The sequence below is a fragment of the Humulus lupulus genome, chromosome 2, assembly GCF_963169125.1.
Source record: "Humulus lupulus chromosome 2, drHumLupu1.1, whole genome shotgun sequence".
NCBI classification, from domain to species: domain Eukaryota; kingdom Viridiplantae; phylum Streptophyta; class Magnoliopsida; order Rosales; family Cannabaceae; genus Humulus; species Humulus lupulus.
Window position 1 is genome coordinate 21,517,669 of NC_084794.1, and position 9,624 is coordinate 21,527,292.

Consider the following 9,624-nt stretch of genomic DNA (forward strand, 5'->3'; position numbering starts at 1 on the left):
TTTTCTCTCTCAGTCTCTCCAGCCCCCTCTCATGAGCCCTTTGAGTCCTATTTATAGGCTTAAGGATCTCCTTATGGGCCGATGGGCCTTTATTACATTTAATACAAACGTATACGAATAATAATGGAAATTACACTTTTTACATAAATACAGGATCAAATATCTCTAGAAAATATCTTATATACCACGACTAGCCCTGGTCGCCTATGAAATATCCCCTTTGCCATGTGAATTCTCCTTTGGTCGATGGTCGATCAGAACATAACCACTTAATTGTCACGCGCATCTCACGTGCGTACTAATCTTGCCACGTCATCAAGTGAATCTTTTTTTTTTTGGTAAGCATTTTCCCCCCGAGTTTATTTTACTGCAACCAACATTTAATAAACTTACTCGACCAGCTATTTTTCTGACTTGTCACATCCGTCAGTACCTTTTCGAAAAAGTAAGCTATCATGACTTTTACAGTTTCCCAAAAATATTTCGACGGTTATTGCGATTTCCCATACATCGAAATCTCACTCCCATCATTACATTTTCAACTGCACCACGATCAGTATAAATATATTACCTTTCCCACTTTTCACTTTTTATCGAAGCTTTTTCTCTCTTCAAGAGCTCAGAAAAAATTCTCAAGAAAAAACTCAGAAAACCTCTGTGATCCGAAACGCCTTCAACTTTGCTTCGAGCAATAATCCTCATGATTTCTCTGCAAACCGTAATCCAAGTAAGTTTCGAACCCACCTTCTCTTTTATGCCATCTAGAATAAATTTCGTGAGTTTTCTGATTTGGGCCTCCATTGTTCTTGAGAAAAAAACTTTCGGGTAATTGGGTTTGTACAAATATATGTAGAAACATGCTAGAATAGGAATTTTAGGTAGTATATGATTAGTGGTGAAAAATACACATTTATTTATTTTAATAGTCAAAATAAATTAAATTTTAATTAATATTTTCATGGAATTAATATGATTTATTTTATAAATGAAAATATTTGATTATGATTTAATTTATTGTTATTTTGTAGGAATTAAAGTTGTATTTTGGCACTTTGAAATGAAGAAGAAAGAAACAATTAAATCTGAAAAAGAAAATAGAAAAATGGCATTTCTCTTTAAACAAAGGCCCAAATCTGAAGGCCCCAATCTGAAGCCTCCTCCAAGCCCCATGCACGCCCAACGCACCAAGCCCACAGACCCAGCCTTCTCCTCTCCCAGCCAGTGCCACGTGGCGCCTCCCCATTGGCTGGGAATGGGTCAAAACTCACTTCTGCCACCAGCCACCTTCAACCCATGTTTTGTTGGTATTGGGCCTTGCAAATTGCTATTTTGAGCTTTAAAGTTCATACTTTGTGGTGTTTTAGAAAAAGAGCACATTGACCATACACTAAAATAACTAGGTTAATATTTATAATAAGATTTGATTTTTCAAAATCATATTTTATTATTAATATTTCATATTTATTTTGTAAACCTCAAATTGTTGTTTAATTTCTTTTTAGTCATTTCTCCATCTATAAATAAGAACTCTTCCTTCACAATTTCTATGCAATTTTTAGGTAGCAAAACTCTATAAAATTTTAGTCTCATTTATCATATTTTCTCTCTAAAATTTGATGAGAATGTTTAGCATAATAGGCTAACATTCTTAGGAATGTTAGGATGATCTTATATGCACTATGACTTTGTTTAATATTTTTTATTACACATTTATTGATTTTAATAGTCAAAATAAATTAAGTTTTAATTAATATTTTCAAAGAATTAATATGATTTATTCTATAAATAAAAATATTTGATTATGATTTAATTTATTGTTATTTTGTAGGAATTGAAGTTGTATTTTGGCACTTTGAAATGAAGAAGAAAGAAACAATTAAATCTGAAAAAGAAAAGAGAAAAATGGCATTTCTCTTGAAACAAATGCCCAAATCTGAAGGCCCCAGCCCGAAGCCTCCTCCAAGCCCAATGCACGCCCAACACACCAAGCCCACAGACCCAGCCTTCTCCTCTCCCAGCTAGCACCACGTGGCGCCTCCCCATTGGCTGGGAATGGGTCAAAACCCACTTCTGTCACCAGCCACCTTCAACCCATGTTTTGTGGGTATTGGGCCTTGCAAATTGCTATTTTGAGTTTTAAAGTTCATACTTTGTGGTATTTTAGAAAAAGAGCATATTGACCATACACCAAAATAACTAGGTTAATATTTATAATAAGATTTGATTTTTCAAAATTATATTTTATTATTAATATTTCAGATTTATTTTGTAAACCCCAAATTGTTGTTTAATTTTTTTAGTCATTTTCTCCCTCTATAAATAAGAACTCTTCCTTCACAATTTCTATGTAATTTTTAGGTAGCAAAACTCTACCAAATTTTAGTCTCACTTCTCATATTTTCTCTCTAGAATTTCATGAGAATGTCTAGCATAATAGGCTAACTTTCTTAGGAATGTTAGGATGATCCTATGTATTATCAAATTAGTGAAAATAATATAGATAATATATTTATCATTTTCTCCATCTCATTCATATATATTTACTTTTGCTAAAATCTATATAGAATTAGTCATGCTCTTTCTATGTATTTTATAAATAGTAAAAGTAATATTTGTGTTAGGTTTTATGTCCAATATTTTATTGCATTATTGCCAATGGTATAATGTCATTTTTAGATTTCTCATAAGATTTATCTCATCCTTCCATGGTAAAGAATAGTAATCACTTTAATACATTTTTGTAAAATGTATTTGTGCTTCAATGTTAAATCTTCCAAATGAATAGTTGGGATGTGAACTATCAATTTGTGTAATTTTTGTGAATCAAATATCCAAATAAATAAATATGTATATTGGTGACTCTTGATCCTTCCAACTTGTTACGTACTGTTACATCACACTTTAGTCTATCTCCATTTCTAATATTTAAATCTCAAAAACAACAAAAATATCACTTGCTCTATTTTCCTTATATTATTTATCTCTAAACTTTATTTATTGATTAACTTTATTTCTTTGCCTCCTTGTGGAATCTATCGCCCGATCTATACTACAACCACCGCTTAGTGGATGCACGTTTTGGGCGTTAAACAGTATAAAACACTAGGTAAGGTTTAGAAATTAACATGGGACATAGTGTTATATTATTTTATAATATAATGTAATATTATATTATATTATAATATAATGTTTTAGATTAAATAAATGTGACAAAGTGTGTCACATATTGTAACATATAATAGAGAGTTACAATATTTAGATATATGAGATATATCCAAATAATATAACATATTTAGTGTTACAAATTTGTAACTTCCAAATATTACCCTTTATTGTGTAAAATTGTTGTTACACAATATTGAGATGAATTTCATAAAGCCATATGTGATATGGCTGTTAGAGATATGATTTTAACCCCAATAATGTGTTTTGGGAGTTACAAAATCATTTGGGAGGGTTTGGAACCGTTTGGAAAAACAACACATTTTTTAGTGCTGAAAATGGTCGGTGGCCGCGGCCTGTGGGATAGAGGCTAGTGGTCACGGCCACTAATGCCTCTGGCCGCAGCCACAAGCCAAAAACTGACCATTTTTTCAGTTTTTTCAATATTAGTTGAACGGCTCAAAAAACCCAAATAACTCCAAAATCTCATTTTTAATTCCATATTAATCCAATTAAACATTGGTAACAGCCAAGGGGTTGGTGGAATTTGAAATTCAAAGGGTGTCTCTAAACTCTATAAATAGGAGCCTATAGCTCACTTGTAAGACACAACATTTCTATCCATTAGAGCACTTGGCTAGAAACACATTGAGGCTTGATTATTCCAGAAAGCATTTCTTATAATCTATGAGAGATCCCTTAGTGCTTGAGTTAGGGGGAAATAAGCTTTTGGACTAAGGTTTCAAACCTTGTTCAAGTTGGTGATCCCCATCACTCTTCACTTTGGTTGTGTGAGTGAGAGTTTATTGTTTTGGTTCTTGTTCTTATTTTTTCTTCTATTGCTCTTTCTTCTTTTCTTCCTATTCTATTTACTTGTACTTTGGTTTAAGAGTTGTAATCCTTTTATTTCCTTTGTTCAAACACTTCTAGTTTACTTGTATCTTTTAGTAATAGAGTTGTATTTTCTATTTCTATCATCTTACATCTTCTTCTCCTTTTATTTGTATTTTTCAGTTATAGAGTTGTAACACTTTATTTAATCAATCATTGTCTATTGTAATATTTTGCATAGAGTTGTAACATTTTATTATCAATTTCCATTGAGGCAATACATATTTTCTTAACATTCAAAAGCTTATTCCTTTTTTGTTTCAATGGAAGGGGAGACAATCAAGATCATGAACCAAGACCTAGTGAGATTGGATAGGTTTGATGGATCCAATTTTACTAGGTGGCAAGACAAGGTGAGGTTTCTTTTCACCACTCTCAAAATCGCCTACATCCTTGAGTCTTCCTTGGCACCTCTAGCCGAGCCATCCGACAAAGACACTCCCGAGGAGGTGGAGAAGAGAAGGAAGAGGGAGGAGGACAATCTCCTTTGTAGGGGTCATATCCTCAACGCCCTATCCGATAGGCTCTATGACCTCTACACCGAGACCAAATCGGTCAAGGAGAAATGGGATGCACTTGAGAAAAAGTTTAAGGCGGAAGAGGAAGGTACCAAAAAGTTTTTGATATCTCAATACTTCGATTTCAAATTTTTTGGTGATAAACCTATTCTTCCTCAAATACATGAATTACAAATTATTGTTAATAAATTGAAAGTGTTAAAGATTGAGCTTCCCGAGGCCTTTCAAGTTGGTGCTATAGTGGATAAATTACCACCAACTTGGAAGAGCTATAGGAAAAGAATCATTCATAAAAATGAGGATTATTCTTTGGAGGAGATCCAAAAGCATATTTGAATCGAAGAGGAATCTATATGTAGAGATAAACTTGTGGAGGGGTCTAATGGAGAGACTTCCAAAGCAAATGCGGTGTCACAACCAAAACATCCCAAAAACAAATGGAAAAAGGATAATGAGAAACCTTTGGGTCCAAAAACCAACCCAAACAAGTTTAAGGGCGAGAAAGGTCCTTGCTTTGTGTGTGGGAAAAAGGGTCACTATGCTAGAGAGTGTAGGCATAGAAAAGACCAACAAGGACCTAAGGTGAACGCAACTCAAGAGGAAAACATAGTTGCTACCCTTAGTGAAGTGAATGCGGTCCAAGGCAAGGTGAAAGGGTGGTGGTATGATACATATGCCACCGTCCATGTCACCTATAAAAAATCATTGTTCAAAACCTTTGAAGAGTCAAAGGGCAACCATGAGATACAAATGGGCAATGAGGGCAAATCCAAGGTACTTGGCAAATGTACTATTGAAGTCTGCTTCACCTTCAACAAGAAAGTTACATTAGTGAATGTACTTTATGTTCCCGAAATGAGTAGAAACTTGGTAAGTGGTGATTTGCTCGGCAAGCTCGGCATTAAAGCCGTTTTTGAGTCCGGTAAACTTATACTTACCAAATCAAATGTATTCTTGGGAAAATGGTACTCTTGTGAGGGAATGGTTAAATTGTGCACCAATGATGTAACTTTCAATGTTATCAATAAAAATGCTAATTCCGCCTATATTGTTGAGTATGATTCTTTGTTTTTGTGGCATCTTAGACTATCGCATATAGGTTTTTCAACCATGAAAAGAGTAGTAAAATGTGGTATGATTGCATGCAATATTAAAAACTATGGTAAATGTGAAACATGTGTTAAGGCGAAAATGATTAAGAAACCATTTCCTAGTGTAGAAAGATCATCTAATTTACTAGATTTAATCCATAGTGATCTTTGTGAATTAAATGGTGTTTTAACTAGAGGTGGTAAAATGTATTTTCTTACTTTTATAGATGATTTTAGTAGATATACCTATGTGTTCCTTTTAAAGCATAAAGATGAAACTTTTGATGCTTTTAAATTGTATAATTAGAAGTTGAAAATCAACTAAATAAAAAGATTAAGGTGCTAAGAAGTGATAGAGGAGGAGATTACTTCTCTAATGAATTCAATACATTTTGTGAAGAAAATGGTATAATTCATGAGTGCACTGCACCTTATACACCACAACACAATGGTGCGCCGAAAGGAAAAATAGGACTTATTTAGAGATGATAAATTCTATGTTGGTGTTTTCTAAGTTGAACTTCAACTTATGGGGTGAAGCGCTTTTAACCGCTTGTCACATTCTTAATCGAATACCGATGAAGAAAAATGAGATATCTCCATATGAGTTATGGAAAGGAAGAAAATCTAACATAGGGTACTTCAAAGTGTCGGGGTGTCTTGCATATTGCAAGAAAAACGAACCTAATAGAACAAAGTTAGGTTCAAGAGCCATAAAGTGTGCTTTTGTTGGTTATGCCAACAATAGTAAAGCTTATAGGCTATTAGACTTAGAGTCTAATATTGTGATTGAATCTAGAGAAGTTGAATTCTTTGAGAATATGTTATGTGACAACAATTCTCAAGCTTCAACATCTCTAAAGGAGAATTTGTTATATGAGAACAATTCTCAAGCTTCTACATCCAAAGTTGATTCTCAAGAGGAGAATTCTCAAAAGGATGTAAAGTGTAACGACCAGAATTTGCTAATCGGGCTTAGGGCCTTGATTAGTGTGCCTGGGGGGCAATAAATTCTTTAATATGTTAATGTGTGAGTTAATGTGAATATATGATAATGATGCATGTTTAGTTGAGTTAAATGTGCATGTGGGCCCCGTCTGGATATTAGGGGCATAAATGTGATAAATGCGATATATATGTGATATGTCTGTGCAGCACGATCCGAGACAGTCCTGGGGAGCGGATAGTCAGAAAGTCACAACAGGGTTGAGATTCGGACTCGGGGCGAGTCGAGAGGTAATTTGGGTACTAGGTGTTATGGGATTATCGGGATATGAAAATAAATATTTGGAGATATATTTGAGGATAGAATGTCTAGGATGGAATTTTGGGAAAATTTACCATTTTGCCCTCGGGGACGTTTTGGTACCCCGAGCCTTGAGGTAACCCTTTAGACTTAAGTTAAGTAAAACAAAAGAATGAATTACTTAGAAACTTTGGGAAACCGACATTAGCTTTCTCCCCCAGCTGAAGACAATTCTTATCTCTTTCTCTTTCATTCTCTAAGAAACAACTCAAGGAAATTCTGGTGTAAGCTAGCTTAAGCAAGGAATTGGGCTGAGAAAACTTAAGAGCTTAAAGCTTAAGGATTGAGGATCAACTTCAGGGATTGAATTCAGCAAAGGTAAGCTCTAATTATGGGGATTATGTTGGGATTTCAGTTGTGTTTTTGGGTTATGCATGTGGGTAGACCTTGATCTGTTTTTGGGTGTCTTAGCTGAGTTTTGGAGCATATTTTAATGGAGTTTTAATGTTGATATTGAGCTGGAATGTATGTGTTAATTATCTGGGTTTGTTAAGTAAGCTTTGAGTGAGTTAGCTTGAGGAAAATGCAGGGAAGGTGATGGAAATTCTGGGTTTGGAGGTGAAGGCCGCGGCCCTAGGAGGGGCGCGTCGCGGCCCGTGTGCGCGCGCAGCCAAGGGAGGCCGAGGAGTTCATGCGCACCGCGGCGCTTGGTGCGCGCGCCGTGGCCCGTGTGGGTGACAATGGGAAGCTAGCCTCTGTTTTGAGGCTAGCCGCGGCGCTTGTGGATGGGGCCGCGACTCTTAGTGCTAGTTTGTGTTTTTAAGGGAGTTTAGGCTTGGGAACTCAATCGTTAGGGCTCGAGATGGATTTTATCACCCGGATTAATAGAATTCAAGGTCCCGAAGGTTAGGGTTATGGCCCAAAGTCATTTATTGGATTAGAACTTGATGGATGGATATTGTTAACATGTTGTGACTAAGGTGTCGGAGAGGCTTAGGTTAGAGGACTGTGCTTGGGATATTGGTGCTCGGAGAGCTCGAGACTCAGGTAAGAAAACCCTTGTTCCCATAGAGCTTGTATGCAGGGCTGAGCTCAGTGTGTTTGAATAGAACTGGTATGCAGGGTTGAGCCCATTGTGTTTGAACTGTGGGGCGTAGCCCTTTAACTGAATTTGCTAGAATTCTGTATTTGCTTGCTATGCTCTGAATGCTATTATGTGAATGCTCTGCAAGAGCTGGGAACGGTGTAGGCCGGGAACGACAAAGGGCCGGAAACGGTGTTAGGCACGTTGTGTGCAAGGCCGAGTATGGCAAGGGGACGGGAGCAGCGTTGAGCACGTGGAGTGCGAGTTGCCAGGGCGAGTCCCTAAAAGGATACCTGGGATATCCTCACGGCATGGTCCGCGAACCCAGGGCTTGGTAAACGCCTGGGACGGCTAGGCCGTATGTGTTTAGCCATTGGTGGCCTGTTTATACGCTTGATATATGTGTTGCATATGTTATCTGTTTGTGGGTTTTCTTGCTGGGCTTCGACTCACAGATGCTCTGTGGTGCAGGTAAGGGTAAAGAGAAGGCCAGCCAACCATGAGTGTAGCAGGCGTGAGGCGGCGTGTACATGTTTGGCCAGCCTGGCTGCCACAGCCAGAGGAATTTTGGGAGTTGCTTGTAATAAACCTAGATTTTTTCGTTTAGTCGACTTGGTTCAGTTTATATATTGTAAATGTTTTTAAACTGTATTTTGGGATCCCAAGTGTAAAACTTTTATGGTTTTCTATGGAAATTATTATTTCTAAAGTTTTTCTTCTGTTTATGGCTAAATTACACTATTTGACCTAAAACCTCGATTAGCGAGTTGGAAGCACATTTTTAAACTCACTTAGTAACGGCTCTAAGGTAGTAGGGCGTTACATAAAGCAACCCTTTGAACCTAGAAGAAGTCAAAGGCTTAAAAATCATAAAAGTCTAGTAGTGGATGAGATAGATTCTCAACGAATTTCATTCTACATGATAGAAGGAAATAGAGAGGAAGTCATTAGGAAAATTCCTATTGTACTTCTCGTTGAGGATGATCCTAAGACTTATAGAGAAGCTATGCAATCGAGAGATAGTGCATTTTGGAAATAAGCCATCAATGATGAGATGGATTCCATTCTTTCCAATAACACTTGGGAATTGGTTGAACTCCCACTGGGGTCTAAGCCAATTGGGTGTAAGTGGGTATTTAGGAGAAAATACCACACTAACGACACTATCCAAACCTTTAAAGCTAGATTAGTAGCTAAAGGGTTTAGGCAAAAAGAGGGTATCGATTATTTCGATACCTATGCGCCTGTTGCAAGAACAACTTCTATAAGAATTTTGTTCGCTTTAGCTTCCATACACAACTTGTATGTTCATCAAATGGATGTCAAAACGGCATTCCTTAATGGCGACCTCAATGAGGAGGTCTATATGGAACAACCCGAAGGGTTTGTCCTACCAAAATATGAACATAAAGTTTGTAGACTTATAAAATCCTTATATGGATTGAAACAAGCTCCTAAGCAATGGCATGAGAAATTTGATCAAGCCATCATGTCTAATGGGTTTAGACATAACAATGCATACAAGTGTTTGTATTCCAAAACTTGTAAGGGATATGTGATCATTGTTTGCCTACATGTGGATGACATGCTTATTCTAAGTAATAGCATGAAAGGGATAGAAGAAACGAAGAG